At 45.4% G+C, this 13,672-nt stretch overlaps 1 protein-coding gene and 1 pseudogene across 8 annotated transcripts in view; both read left to right on the top strand.

The window, feature by feature from the left end:
- The window catches only part of foxp1b (forkhead box P1b), a 551,692-nt gene that overhangs the window by 435,257 nt on the left and 102,763 nt on the right, over positions 1–13,672 (top strand). The gene's annotated exons all lie outside the window — the stretch shown is intronic.
- LOC139277724 (U2 spliceosomal RNA) lies at positions 9,016–9,249 on the top strand (annotated as a pseudogene).

The raw sequence follows: 13,672 nt of genomic DNA on the forward strand, positions 1-13,672 counted from the left end.
GTGCGGGAGGAAGTATTTCAAGGCTCTGTGCTCAGACAGGTCAATATCTCTTATGAGGAGATGCCCTCTGATGGAGCACAGAACTCTGGGCACCATGTGCTCTTCGAATCCCTCCCTCTTGATTGTCTATAAGTTACAACTGTCCGTCACTACATCTTGAAATGTGGATTCCAAAGCGTCCACAACAGCCAGAGCAGCATTCAAGGGAGCTGCCTCTCCTGTACCTAAAGCCTGTGTGACTGAGATCTGCCACTGACATTGACAGCGGCATATTTCACTGCAGGCAACCATTGCTGCACGTCCTTGGAACCTTCACTGAAACATCTGGGCTAATTACAAATAAAGATATCCGCCAATGGATCCTTCAGCTAGAGGAATATTTAGTAGCAGTAATCATGCAGAACCAGTATAGAGAAGTTCACAGCACACAAGAGGCAAACTCGACAGCAAAACACCAAGACACTTGACTAGCACTGGAGAATTCTATGGCCCTGAAATTCTGGTCCGAGGCGTCTTCGATTCCAGCCCGAGACCTTCTCTCCGCGTGCTTCGCAGCGCATCCACGTCTTCTAGATACGGACGGAGAAGCTGGAGTCACGTGGGCCTCGACAACCGATCACGGTCCAGTATTCTCCTTGCTAGTAATGGGAACTCCGATTTTACGAGTTCCCATTACTGGCGCAGAAATCCCGGCCTCCCCGTATTCGTACGGAGTGTCTATGGGCCCGGGAAGGCATCGCAAAAGCCGGTTTTCAGCGCACGATGCGCACGCGCTGAAAACTGGCTCTTCCGGTCTGTCAAACTGGAGCTTGACAGATTTCGCGCATATCGGATGCGATAACATTTGCAAGGGCGAGATTGTGGGATTTACCCATATCTTGCCCAGAAAATGTCCTCAAAATTCTTGCGCCTGATAAAAGCAGGTGTATAGCCTACTGGTACAGGCGCCAGAGTTTAAAAACATACAAAAATATAATTAAATTAAATTTAAAAAACACACATTTTTAAAAACCCTGCCCACTACGTTACATTTATTTTTAAAAACTCAGAAAAAACTATTTCTCTAAGATATTTATTAACTTTAATTTTAATTATGTGAGGTGTGTTTTTTATTTTTTATTATATGTGTTTAGTGTGTTTGGGTTTTTTTCTTCTCAAGAATAGCAATGAGAATGGATACGGAGTTCCCATTGCTATTAATGAGAAAGCTGTGGAATACAGTACCTGATTGGCTGAGCAGTCACACGTGACTGCACCGTCTCCGTGGGAACCTGGAGAACGGGAGCGCACTTCGCAGCGCGGGAAGAGAAGGCCTCCCCACCGGAATCCTACGCTCCTCCCGGACCGCCAGGTAAATTGGAAGAAATGTTTCAGGTTGGAGGCTTTCGTTCGAAAGTTCAGCCCCACTATCAATGAGAATAACCCCCTAAAACACCCAAACACAACATAATAAATAAAAAAACACCACACACATTTAAAATTAATTGAAATTAAAGATAATTAAATGTTTTAGAAAAAAAATTATTTTGGGGATTTTTTTCATGTGTTTTAATAGGGTTTTAAATAAACTTACAGGGTTTTTACTATAAAAATGTGTATTTAAATTTTATTTTTATATGTTTTAAAATTCTTACGCTGGTAAAAGTAAGCTATGCACCTGCTTTTACCAGGCGTAAGAGTTTGAAGAACATTTGCTGGGCAAGAGATGGTTAAATAGCGCAATCTCACCCGCACGGATGTCCTCCTCCCGGGGATGCGGAGGAGCTGTCAAGAGATATCTTGACGGATCGGAAAAGCCAGTTTTCAACGCATGCGCACTGCGCACCAAAAAACGGCTTTTGCGAGTGTGTATTCCACAATTTCAGGGCTAATAAAATTAATTAATAACAATAATACTTCCATTTTATATAAGCGCGTTGAAATGTCTCAAAGCACATCACATAATGGGTTATGTAGGTAAACTTTTAACACATATTAAGATTTTAATGTATCTTGCAGTCTTTTTTTTGTGTAGAAATAACTAATTACTAAAAGAACATAAGAACATAAGAAATAAGAGCAGGAGTAGACCATACAGCCCCTCAAGCCTGCTCTGCCATTCAATATGATCATGGCTGATCTGATCATGGACTCAGCTCCACTTCCCCGCCCGCTCCCCATAACCCCTTATCGTTTAAGAAACTGTTTATTTCTGTCTTAAATTTATTCAATGTCCCAGCTTCCACAGCTCTCTGAGACAGCAAATTTCACAAATTTACAACCCTCTGAGAGAAGAAATTTCTCCTCATCTCTGTTTTAAATGGGCGGCCCTTTATTCTAAGGTTATGCCCTCTAGTTCTAGTCTCCCCCATCAGTGGAAACATCCTCTCTGCATCCACTTTGTCAAGCCCCCTCGTAATCTTATACGTTTTGATAAGATCACCTCTCATTCTTCTGAACTCCAATGAGTAGAGGCCCAACCTACTCAACCTTTCCTCATAAGTCAACCTCCTCATCTCCGGAATCAACCGAGTGAACCTTCTCTAATTAAAGGGACAGTTATGCTGATCTCCCTGACATGCCATCTTTTATCTTGTATCACTTCAACCATAAAATACTCTATTGGAGGTGCATTAAAAACACTTAGCTTCAGGAGTGAACAAGAATAACCATCAAAATCTTTAAAAAAAATTAGTTATAATAGCCTAACAAAAACAACTGCAGTGAAAAAGTAGCGTAAATATTGCAAAACAAATCTTTCTTGGCTTTAAAGGAGCTCCTGTGCCGATGGAGCTTTCCTTGCTCCCATTCCAAATGAGCGCACAAAAGAAAAAGAGCAAACATGGCACAAATACCATTGAATTGTGCTGGATTTTCATATAAATATTTTTGCATTACATCTGGGGACTTAATGAAGCTTGTGCAAAAACTGAGCGCAAGCACTTTAGTTCACTAAAAGTAGAAAAGCATGGAACTGCAGCCCAGAAAGAAATTGTCAAAGAACCTGCTCTCCTGGCACACATGATCACAGACTCAACCCTTAATTCCCCAAAAGTAAACCTAAGCAGCATAAACCGATTTCTACAAAAATAAAATATGCCAAATAGAGGATAATAGAAACATAGAAACATAGAAAATAGGTGCAGGAGTAGGCCATTCGGCCCTTCTAGCCTGCACCGCCATTCAATGAGTTCATGGCTGAACATTCAACTTCAGTACCCCATTCCTGCTTTCTCGCCATACCCCTTGATCCCCCTAGTAGTAAGGACCTCATCTAACTCCTTTTTGAATATATTTAGTGAATTGGCCTCAACAACTTTCTGTGGTAGAGAATTCCACAGGTTCACCACTCTCTGGGTGAAGAAGTTCCTCCGCATCTCGGTCCTAAATGGCTTACCCCTTATCCTTAGACTGTGACCTCTGGTTCTGGACTTCCCCAACATTGGGAACATTCTTCCTGCATCTAACCTGTCTAACCCCGTCAGAATTTTAAATGTTTCTATGAGGTCCCCTCTCATTCTTATGAACTCCAGTGAATACAAGCCCAGTTGATCCAGTCTTTCTTGATAGGTCAGTCCCGCCATCCCGGGAATCAGTCTGGTGAACCTTCGCTGCACTCCCTCAATAGCAAGAATGTCCTTCCTCAGGTTAGGAGACCAAAACTGTACACAATACTCCAGGTGTGGCCTCACCAATGCCCTGTACAACTGTAGCAACACCTCCCTGCCCCTGTACTCAAATCCCCTTGCTATGAAGGCCAACATGCCATTTGCTTTCTTAACCGCCTGCTGCACCTGCATGCCAACCTTCAATGACTGATGTACCATGACACCCAGGTCTCTTTGCACCTCCCCTTTTCCTAATCTGTCACCATTCAGATAATAGTCTGTCTCTCTGTTTTTACCACCAAAGTGGATAACCTCACATTTATTCACATTATACTTCATCTGCCATGCATTTGCCCACTCACCTAACCTATCCAAGTCGCTCTGCAGCCTCACAGCATCCTCCTCGCAGCTCACACTGCCACCCAACTTAGTGTCATCCGCAAATTTGGAGATACTACATTTAATCCCCTCATCTAAATCATTAATGTACAGTGTAAACAGCTGGGGCCCCAGCACAGAACCTTGCGGTACCCCACTAGTCACTGCCTGCCATTCTGAAAAGTACCCATTTACTCCTACTCTTTGCTTCCTGTCTGACAACCAGTTCTCAATCCATGTCAGTACACTACCCCCAATCCCATGTGCTCTAACTTTGCACATCAATCTCTTGTGTGGGACCTTGTCGAACGCCTTCTGAAAGTCCAAATATACCACATCAACTGGTTCTCCCTTATCCACTCTACTGGAAACATCCTCAAAAAATTCCAGAAGATTTGTCAAGCATGATTTCCCTTTCACAAATCCATGCTGACTTGGACCTATCATGTCACCTCCTTCCAAATGCACTACTATGACATCCTTAATAATTGATTCCATCATTTTACCCACTACCGATGTCAGGCTGACCGGTCTATAATTCCCTGTTTTCTCTCTCCCTCCTTTTTTAAAAAGTGGGGTTACATTGGCTACCCTCCACTCCATAGGAACTGATCCAGAGTCAATGGAATGTTGGAAAATGACTGTCAACGCATCCACTATTTCCAAGGCCACCTCCTTAAGTACTCTGGGATGCAGTCCATCAGGCCCTGGGGATTTATCGGCCTTCAATCCCATCAATTTTCCCAACACAATTTCCCGGCTAATAAGGATTTCCCTCAGTTCCTCCTCCTTACTAGACCCCCCGACCCCTTTTATAACCGGAAGGTTGTTCGTGTCCTCCTTCGTGAATACCGAACCAAAGTACTTGTTCAATTGGTCCGCCATTTCTTTGTTCCCCGTTATGACTTCCCCTGATTCTGACTGCAGGGGACCTACGTTTGTCTTTACTAACCTTTTTCTCTTTACATATCTATAGAAACTTTTGCAATCCGTCTTAATGTTCCCTGCAAGCTTCTTCTCATACTCCATTTTCCCTGCCCTAATCAAACCCTTAGTAACCAATTGCAGAGTCCAGTGGAAGAACTGGACAAAGACCCTCCAATGGCCCCAAGTTTCCACATGATTTGCTCCTGATTTTTAGGAGCAACTGGTGGAGAACGGAGTATCTTAGAAATCGGAATTCTCGACATTTAGTTTGCTCCAGTTCTAGTCAGTTAGAACAGTTTCATTTTGGAACAGAATTTTTTTTTCAAAAGGGAGCGTGTCCGGCCACTTAGGCCTGTTTTCAAAGTTACATCAGTGAAAATTTACTCCAAACTAACTTCGAATGGAGTACGTGAAGATTTTTGTACGCTCGAAAAAACCTTGTCTGCACTTTAGAAAATCAGGCGTAGGTTACAAATTAGGCGTAGGGAATGGTGGGGGGGGAGGGGGGGGGAAGGGAAGTCATTAAATTCTACAATCAATCCTTAGTATACTTATACAAATATTATACAAATAAATCAAACCTGAATAAAAATTTATAAGCAAAGAAAAGTTTAATAAACCATGTTCCTACCTGTGTGAAAGTGCTTCAGGCAGGCCTTTCATGTTGGAGACAGGCAGCGGTGTGGCGTCAGTGTCTCGACGGCAGCGGCAGCAAGCTTCGAGCTGAGCTGCGGTGCTTGAGGCAGGCCTTCATTCTCTTCGTGGCTGGCCGCGAAGAAGCAGCACCGGACGGACCCGAGGCCATTCGGCCATGAAATATCAGCGGCGTCAGTGGCTGGCCGGCAGCCGAAGAATCAGCAGCGGACGGACGTGAGGCCATTCGGCCATGAGATATCAGCGGTGTCAGTGGCTGGCCGGCAGCTGAAGAATCAACGCACGCAGCTCTTTATGGTGCTTGAGACCATTTGGCCACGCTTTAGGGGCGGCGTCAGTGGCTCGATGGCAGCCGAAGATACAGCAGCAGCCTTCGAGCTGTGAGGGGGACTGAGGCCATTTGGACAGGGAGAGGCAGCCACATCGACAGTTTTATATTTAAATTTGCAGAATGGGTGCTGCATTGTCAACACCACGTACTTAATTTGCATGCACCAATGCAGCACCGGTTCTGCAAGTTTAGCAATTAAAAGCTGAACTCACTGATTTCAGCAGGTGATTTATTCAGCAGTGCTGCTAAAAGCATTCCCTCACACACAGAAATATCAAAAAAATTAAATTACAAGCCTTTGCAGGGGTCCAAGAAACAAATCTACACTTTTTCTGCAGTATTTTTAAAAATGGCCGAGTGCCAATGTTTGTGTGAGACTGCGTGTGCGCGCACGCTCCAACGCGCACGCGCAGGGTTGCCGGCACCACGAAGGCTAATTTAAATTGTACCCGCCCCCTGCTACTTAGAAAATCGGCGCGAGTGTTAGGCTCCGCCCCCTGCTGCTGCGCCGCGCCAAGCAGACATCGAGCTCCAAGGAGCTCGAGAATATCGGAGGTTTTTTTAAGCGCAATTTTTGGCGCGAAAAACAGGCGCCCAGCTCGGAGGTGCGCCGTTTTCGCCGCGGGACGAAACTTGGGGCCTATATCTCTTTCCTTGCTAGTTACTATGACCATCATTCTCCTGTTGTTCTATGATATGAAGACGCACTCTTCATTCACATCCATCATACACTGAATTTTAGAGGAGGTCAGAATGTGTTTGCCTCTGCTGTTGTTGGTCGCTGTTGAACTGTATTTAGATCGATGGCAATATAGGGTCTCGGTTGTTTCCTTAATGGAGTGATGCATGGAAAAGCAGATGACTACTGCCATTCACTGCTCCTACCTAATACTGGTGTTGTTGTGGTGCACCCACTGGCTGCTTGTACCATGTGCTGTTAAACCCACGTCCCCCATCTGTTGTTGCACTGCAGGATATTACGTTCTTGATTTCATCCCTATGGTTCCTATACAGGCAAACTAAAAAATTTGTGGTAAAAACGAATTGACTAACACTCCAAGGGGGAGAAATTCGGGAACGCCCCATTCATGGCGCTAACTTTTGAAAGTTTAAAAAATTAGCACCAGGCACTAATGATTTTCAGCTTTAAAGAAATTCGGTGTTTGTTGAGCGCTAAATCAAGTGCCCCATTTCCTTTATGGAGCACGAAAGGACAGAGGCGGGGCGGTAGGTTTGTGCAGTGCTGCTGCGTTCCGAGGCTCCTTCCCTCCCTTAAAGGGAAGGGCCATCTCTGCAGGCTCTGCATTGGGATGAGTTAGCTAGTCCCCAACAGCAGCCGCGATCCGGCCCAATTAGCCCCATGCGCTCTCGCAGAGCACCTGGGCTGGTCGATCGCGGCAGAAGAGCAATGTAAAAAAAATTGAAATCACCAGTTTAGACATTTTTGTACTTGCCTCGGGGCCACCTCCCCTTTAACCTTTGCCCCTCCGAAGCTGCCGGCCTCCCGAACAATGTCTCCTGCAGCTGTCGCATGTTTTCGCCCGGCGATGCCGCAGGGGATGGAACCAAACTTCGGATCTGGGGCGACGCGCACGGCAATGCCGTCACGATCTCCAGGCGAAGGAGATCGGTGCGCGCAACGCCTTACCGACACCGGAACCCTCTCGCCAAAGTTAGCGGGAGTCGATCATCTCACCGTGCCCGGTCGGTAAGTCGTTAGCGTCCCAATATCGCCTCCTGGGGCCGATAAGGGGGGGGGGGCCCTAAGGAGGCCAATTTCCAGGCCCTGGACCTTCAGGAAGCTGCAAGTCACTTCATGCAGGTGTAAGTAAACAACACAGCAGCTGTGGGATGTATCAATAAATAAAAGGGTGTAAAAATGCTCCCATAAAGCAGCAACACCACAGAAGTGACATCTGTATACACAGGAGACTATACTTCCAAATACACAAAAAGTAAAATCGGTTACCAGATCACCTACACATGAATAAATTATATAAATACAAAATATTTCTGTACCAGGTCCCTGGATCCCAGAGCTGTCAAATCTGTTTGCAAAGAGATCTGTTGTGTATACGTATTTCCCAATTCCTATTTATTCCACTGATTTGCTAGACATGCAAGTGTTAGTAATTGCCCATTGCTCCAAATTGATCTTGACGGACATAGATATTAGCCTTATTTTTGGTTTCAGATAGACTACTGGTTTCTTTTCGGAAATGAAATATCTCTAAATTTGAGGGATGGAAAGTTTGGTGCCCAGATCCTTCCAGCCTCAAGGTAATAGTGAGGCTGTTGAATGTAACAGAACCCCAGTGCTTTTGACTGGAGTAAGCAAAATTATCGTGTCCATAAGGGTCCCTTCAATTTGGCTTATTGATTACACTAAATGGAAGAAATATACCCCTGAATGTGAAAATGATGCACTCCGTTCAGTGTAAAATCTGTATGGTTCTAAACTGTTTGCTCAGCTCAGTTCAATAAAGGGATATTCAGCACTCATTTCAGCTTCATTACAAGACCATCTGAAAGTGGTGTTGTTTGGAAATGAACATTATCGGTTTATAAAAGAGGCCTGGAATATAAGATCGACAATGGCAACTAAAGGTAGTTATGAACATACATACAAAATTGGTGGGCAGGAAAAGATCAACTGGTCCATTAAGCCTGCCCCACACCATGCTGGCCGGAGCATCAGGAACAATCGCTTCCTTTCTCCTTCCCCCTCCCCCAGCCTCCACAGCAATATAATCTCCTGGGAGAGGCAAAAAAGAGAGAAACAATGCCAATAAGAGAAAACATACACTGCAATCAAAACCAGTTTAAGAGATGATTTTTCCCCACAAACCTAGGTATTATTCTTTTAAGCTATTGGCTCCTTCCGATTTTGAATTACCTGTCTTGGCATTGGTATTGGTGTCAGCTAATCGAGTGTTTGAGGATGTAAAGTAACTAGGGTAGGAGGGGTGATAGCAAATCCACAGCCCGTTTTACATCCCTCTCAATTTTTGTTTCCATTTTGAGAGATGTAACACGGGCTGCTGACCAGGCTTACACTAACGCACAGAGTCACGATCTACCCCAATCCCTCTTTAGCTCTAGAATTTGGAAGCTGGGGGGTCATCATCATCGTCATAGGCAGTCCCTCGGCCTTTTGGCTAAGATCAAGTGTAGTACCGTTCTGACCAGCCACCATGACCTCATGGTGGTTTCTCCCTGGTCGGGAAGGTATATGCTTGCATTTTTGGAAACAGGAGGTGGGTGGGGAGGGTTGACCCATCCACCTCCACGGAGGTGTGTGGGGGACCTGACCCATCCACCTCCATGGCACGAACCTGGTATTGCAGTACTTCCAGGAACGGTGCAGTGGCTCTAGGCCTTTTGGCTAAGAGCATTGGCGCAGAATGATCCTTGACAGGTGCAAGGTGACCTCTGGCGTTTGTGATTTGACAAAGAATTGGAAACGATTGGCTACGAATTTAAAAAAAAAAAAAAAGTCCCTCGGAATCGAGGAAGACTTGCTTCCACTCTTAAAATGAGTCTTTAGGTGGCTGTACAGCCCAGTACGAGAACCACAGTCCCTGTCACAAGTGGGACAGGCAATCGTTGAGGAAAAGGGTGGGTGGGACAGGTTTGCCGCACACTCCTTCTGCCTGCGCTTGGTTTCTGCATGCTCTCGGCGACGAGACTCGAGGTCCTTCAGTGTTATATCAGTGCTGCCTGCTAAAATCCATTTACCTCAAGAGGTTATGGTCCTTCCCTTTTCCCCTTCCTACCAATCTGAAATACATGTTGCCTTTACCTGGATATAAACAGAGATTGTACCATACCATGCACAATTAACCAGTGATTGCCGAATGAATAGTAGACTCTATTTTCTATTGTTACCAATTAACAGACAGACACGTGAACAAGTGTTGTCAAAGAACATGCCACTGGAGCAGTAGCCATTTAATAGTCCAGTTTAAGAATATCTTTTTCACTCAGAGAGTTGTGAACCTGTGGAATTCTCTACCACAGAAAGTTGTTGAGGCCAGTTCGTTAGATATATTCAAAAGGGAGTTAGATGTGGCTTACGGCTAAAGGGATCAAGGGGTATGGAGAGAAAGCAGGAATGGGGTACTGAAGTTGCATGATCAGCCATGATCTTATTGAATGGTGGTGCAGGCTCAAAGGGCCGAATGGCCTACTCCTGCACCTATTTTCTATGTTTCTATGTAGCATTTGAAGCAGAGATCATACATTTATCAAGCATTACTGCCTCGATATACCTTCCTCTCATGACCTAGAATGACTGAGTAATTTTATCGTCATTGATTATTCCTTTCCAAGGCACAGGGAAGCTTTTTTTTTAACTTACTGAGGAAACACAGCTTTGATCCAAGTAAACCATGGTTTGAAAAACATAAGTTATTTACACAGAATAGAATAATCTCCTGATTAAAGTCTCCTGCAGATACGGACATCTGTCCTCACTCTTACACAAACCAACTGGATAGATGAGATAGAGCATCTTCCAATAGGTGCTTTAATCCAGAATCTTCAAAGGAGGTTTACTGCTTAACTATTTACATGAGCTACAAACCTGCATAAATGTCTTCCATTTAGAGGGCCTATCTTGAAAATCAAATTGTTGTGTCGAGGAGAATGAAAATGATTGATTTTGCTGGCACTCTCCAATTCTTGGGTTTCACTTTTAATTTGAAAGCTGTTACTTTCTGTAAAATAACACTGATTACTTTAGGTGTAAATACATGTAAAACACACCATTAAGATTTAAAATTGAATCAAAGTACACTTCTAAGATATATTAGCCCAGCAGCATTTTGAGCTATTTAAAATATAGAGGCCAAAATTGCCCCTTTCTTTAAGACCGGTCGGTGAGGACACACTGCTTAGTCGGAACAGAGGCCTTACCTGAGTTTCCCGGCGGTGATTGTTACCGCACCGCCTGTGTTCCTGCCCCGTCGGGCACGCGCCGACCCCCATGACCGGCGGTGACCCCCTTTCCGCCACCCCCCCCCACGGGAAATTGCCCCGCGAGAGCGGATCGGCTGGCGGTCGGTGCCACTGATAGCTTTCCCCGGCGGGAAGCTGTGTGTAGCTGGATGGCGCGTCCGCCATTAAAGGGGAGGGCGGCCTCCGGCGCCTCCATTTTATTTTATTTGTCGGCTGACTCCGAGGTCAGTCCGACAATGGCGGCGGCCACGGGTTTGGTTGGCCCGGCCGAAAAGCCTCCCTGGTGACCCAGTGGGCCAAACTAAACTATCCGCAGAGCTCGCAGCGGCCCTCCCCTTTAGCTCAAGGGGGCGGACGTTGTGACGCGGCAAGTCACACGTCGCGCTGATGACTCGGAGCAATGGCCAACCTGCTGCAATGCCACTTCAGCCTGCAGCCGACCCGACATCTGCCCCGACCGGGAAAAAAAAGACCTGAAAATCACACGATTCGCCGCCCCATGGATTGGGGCGAAGAAAAATCTTAAAGAAGAGTAGGTGTGCCTACTATTAGTCGGGGGGGGCAATTTTGGCGCCAGAATGTGCAGGCATGAAAAAGAAGAAAGATTGCATCTATATCGTGCCTTTCATGACCACCGGACACTCAAAAGCACTTCACAGCCAGTGAAATACTTTTTTTTTTTAGTGTAGTCACTGTTGTAATGTAAGAAACATGGCAGCCATTTTGTGCACAGCAAGCTCCCACAAACAGCAATGTGATAATGACCAGATAATCTGTTTTAATGGTGTTGATTGAAGGATAAATATTGGCTAGGAAACCTGCTCTTCTTCGAAATAGTTCCGTGAGATCTTTTACTTTCACCTGAGAGAGCAGACGGAGCCTCGGTTTAATGTCTCATTCGAAGACAGATGTAGGTCCCTTGCAGTCGGATTCAGGTGAATTTATAATGGGGCACAAAGGAATGGCAGACCAATTGAACAAATACTTCGGTTCTGACTTCACGAAGGAAGACATAAATAACCTTCTGAATGTACTAGGGGACAGTGGCTCTAGTGAGAAGGAGGAACTGAAGGATATCCTTATTAGGCGGGAAATTGTGTTCGGAAAATTGATGGGATTGAAGGCCGATAAATCCCCGGGGCCTGATAGTCTGCATCCCAGAGTACTTAAGGAAGTGGCCCTAGAAATAGTGGATGCATTGGTGATCATTTTCTAACAGTCTTTCGACTCTGGATCAATTCCTATGTACTGGAGGATAGCTAATGTAACACCACTTTTTAAAAAGGAAGGAAGGGAGAGAGAAAGCGGGTAATTATAGACCGGTTAGCCTGACATCAGTAGTGGCGAAAATGTTGGAATCAATTATTAAAGATGAAATAGCAGCGCATTTGGAAAGCAGTGACAGGATCGGTCCAAGTCAGCATGGATTTATGAAAGGGAAATCATGCTTGACGAATCTTCTGGAATTTTTTGAGGATGTAACTAGCAGAGTGGACAAGGGAGAACCAATGGATGTGGTGTATTTGGTATTTGGGCATTCAAAAGGCTTTTGACAAGGTCCCGCACAAGAGATTTACGTGCAAAATCAAAACGCATGGTATTGGGGGTAATGTACTGATGTGGATAGAGAACTGGTTGGCAGACAGGAAGCAGAGAGTCGGGATAAACGGGTCCTTTTCAGAATGGCAGGCAGTGACTAGTGGAGTGCCGCAGGGCTCAGTGCTGGGACCCCAGCTCTTTACAATATACATTAACGATTTAAATGAAGGAATTGAGTGTAATATCTCCAAGTTTGCAGATGACACTAAACTGGGTGGCGGTGTGATCTGTGCGGAGGACGCTAAGAGGCTGCAGGGTGACTTGGACAGGTTAGGTGAGTGGGCAAATGCATGGTAGATGCAGTATAATGTGGATAAATGTAAGGTTATCCATTTTGGGGGCAAAAACACGAAGGCAGAATATTATCTGAATGGCGGCAGATTAGGAAAAGGGGAGGTGCAACGAGACCTGGGTGTCATGGTTCATCAGTCACTGAAAGTGGGCATGCAGGTACAGCAGGCAAATGGTATGTTGGCCTTCATAGCTAGGGGATTTGAGTATAGGAGCAGGGAGGTCTTACTGCAGTTGTACAGGCCTTAGTGAGTCAGTGTTCAGTTTTGGTCTCCTAATCTGAGGAAGGATGTTCTTGCTATTGAGGGAGTGCAGCGAAGGTTCACCAGACTGATTCCAGGGATGGCTGGACTGTCATGAGGAGAGACTGGGTCAACTGGGCCGTTATTCACTGGAGTTTAGAAGAATGAGAGGGGATCTCATAGAAATGTTTCAGATTCTGACAGGACTGGACAGGTTAGATGCGGGAAGAATGTTCCCGATGTTGGGGAAGTCCAGAACCAGGGGACATTGTCTTCGGATAAGGGGTAGGCCATTTAGGACTGAGATGAGGAGAAACTTTTTCACTCGGAGAGTTGTTAACTTGTGGAATTCCCTGCCGCAGAGAGTTGTTGATGCCAGTTCATTGGATATATTCAAGAGGGAGTTAGATATGGCCCTTACGGCCAAAGGGATCAAGGAGTATGAAGAGAAAGCAGGAAAGGGGTATTGAGGGAATGATCAGCCATGATCTTACTGAATGGCGGTGCAGGCTCGAAATGGCCTACTCCTGCACCTATTTTCTATGTTTCTATGAAAGGTGGCATTTCCGACAGTGCAGCACTCCCTCAATAATGCACTGGAGTGTCGGCCTGGATTTTTGTGCTCAGTTCAGGAGTGGGACTTGAACCTACAACCTTCTGACTCAGAGGTGAAGGTGCTATCAACTGAGCCACTGCTGACAATG

Source organism: Pristiophorus japonicus, chromosome 12, assembly GCF_044704955.1.
Source record: "Pristiophorus japonicus isolate sPriJap1 chromosome 12, sPriJap1.hap1, whole genome shotgun sequence".
Lineage (NCBI taxonomy): Eukaryota > Metazoa > Chordata > Chondrichthyes > Pristiophoridae > Pristiophorus > Pristiophorus japonicus.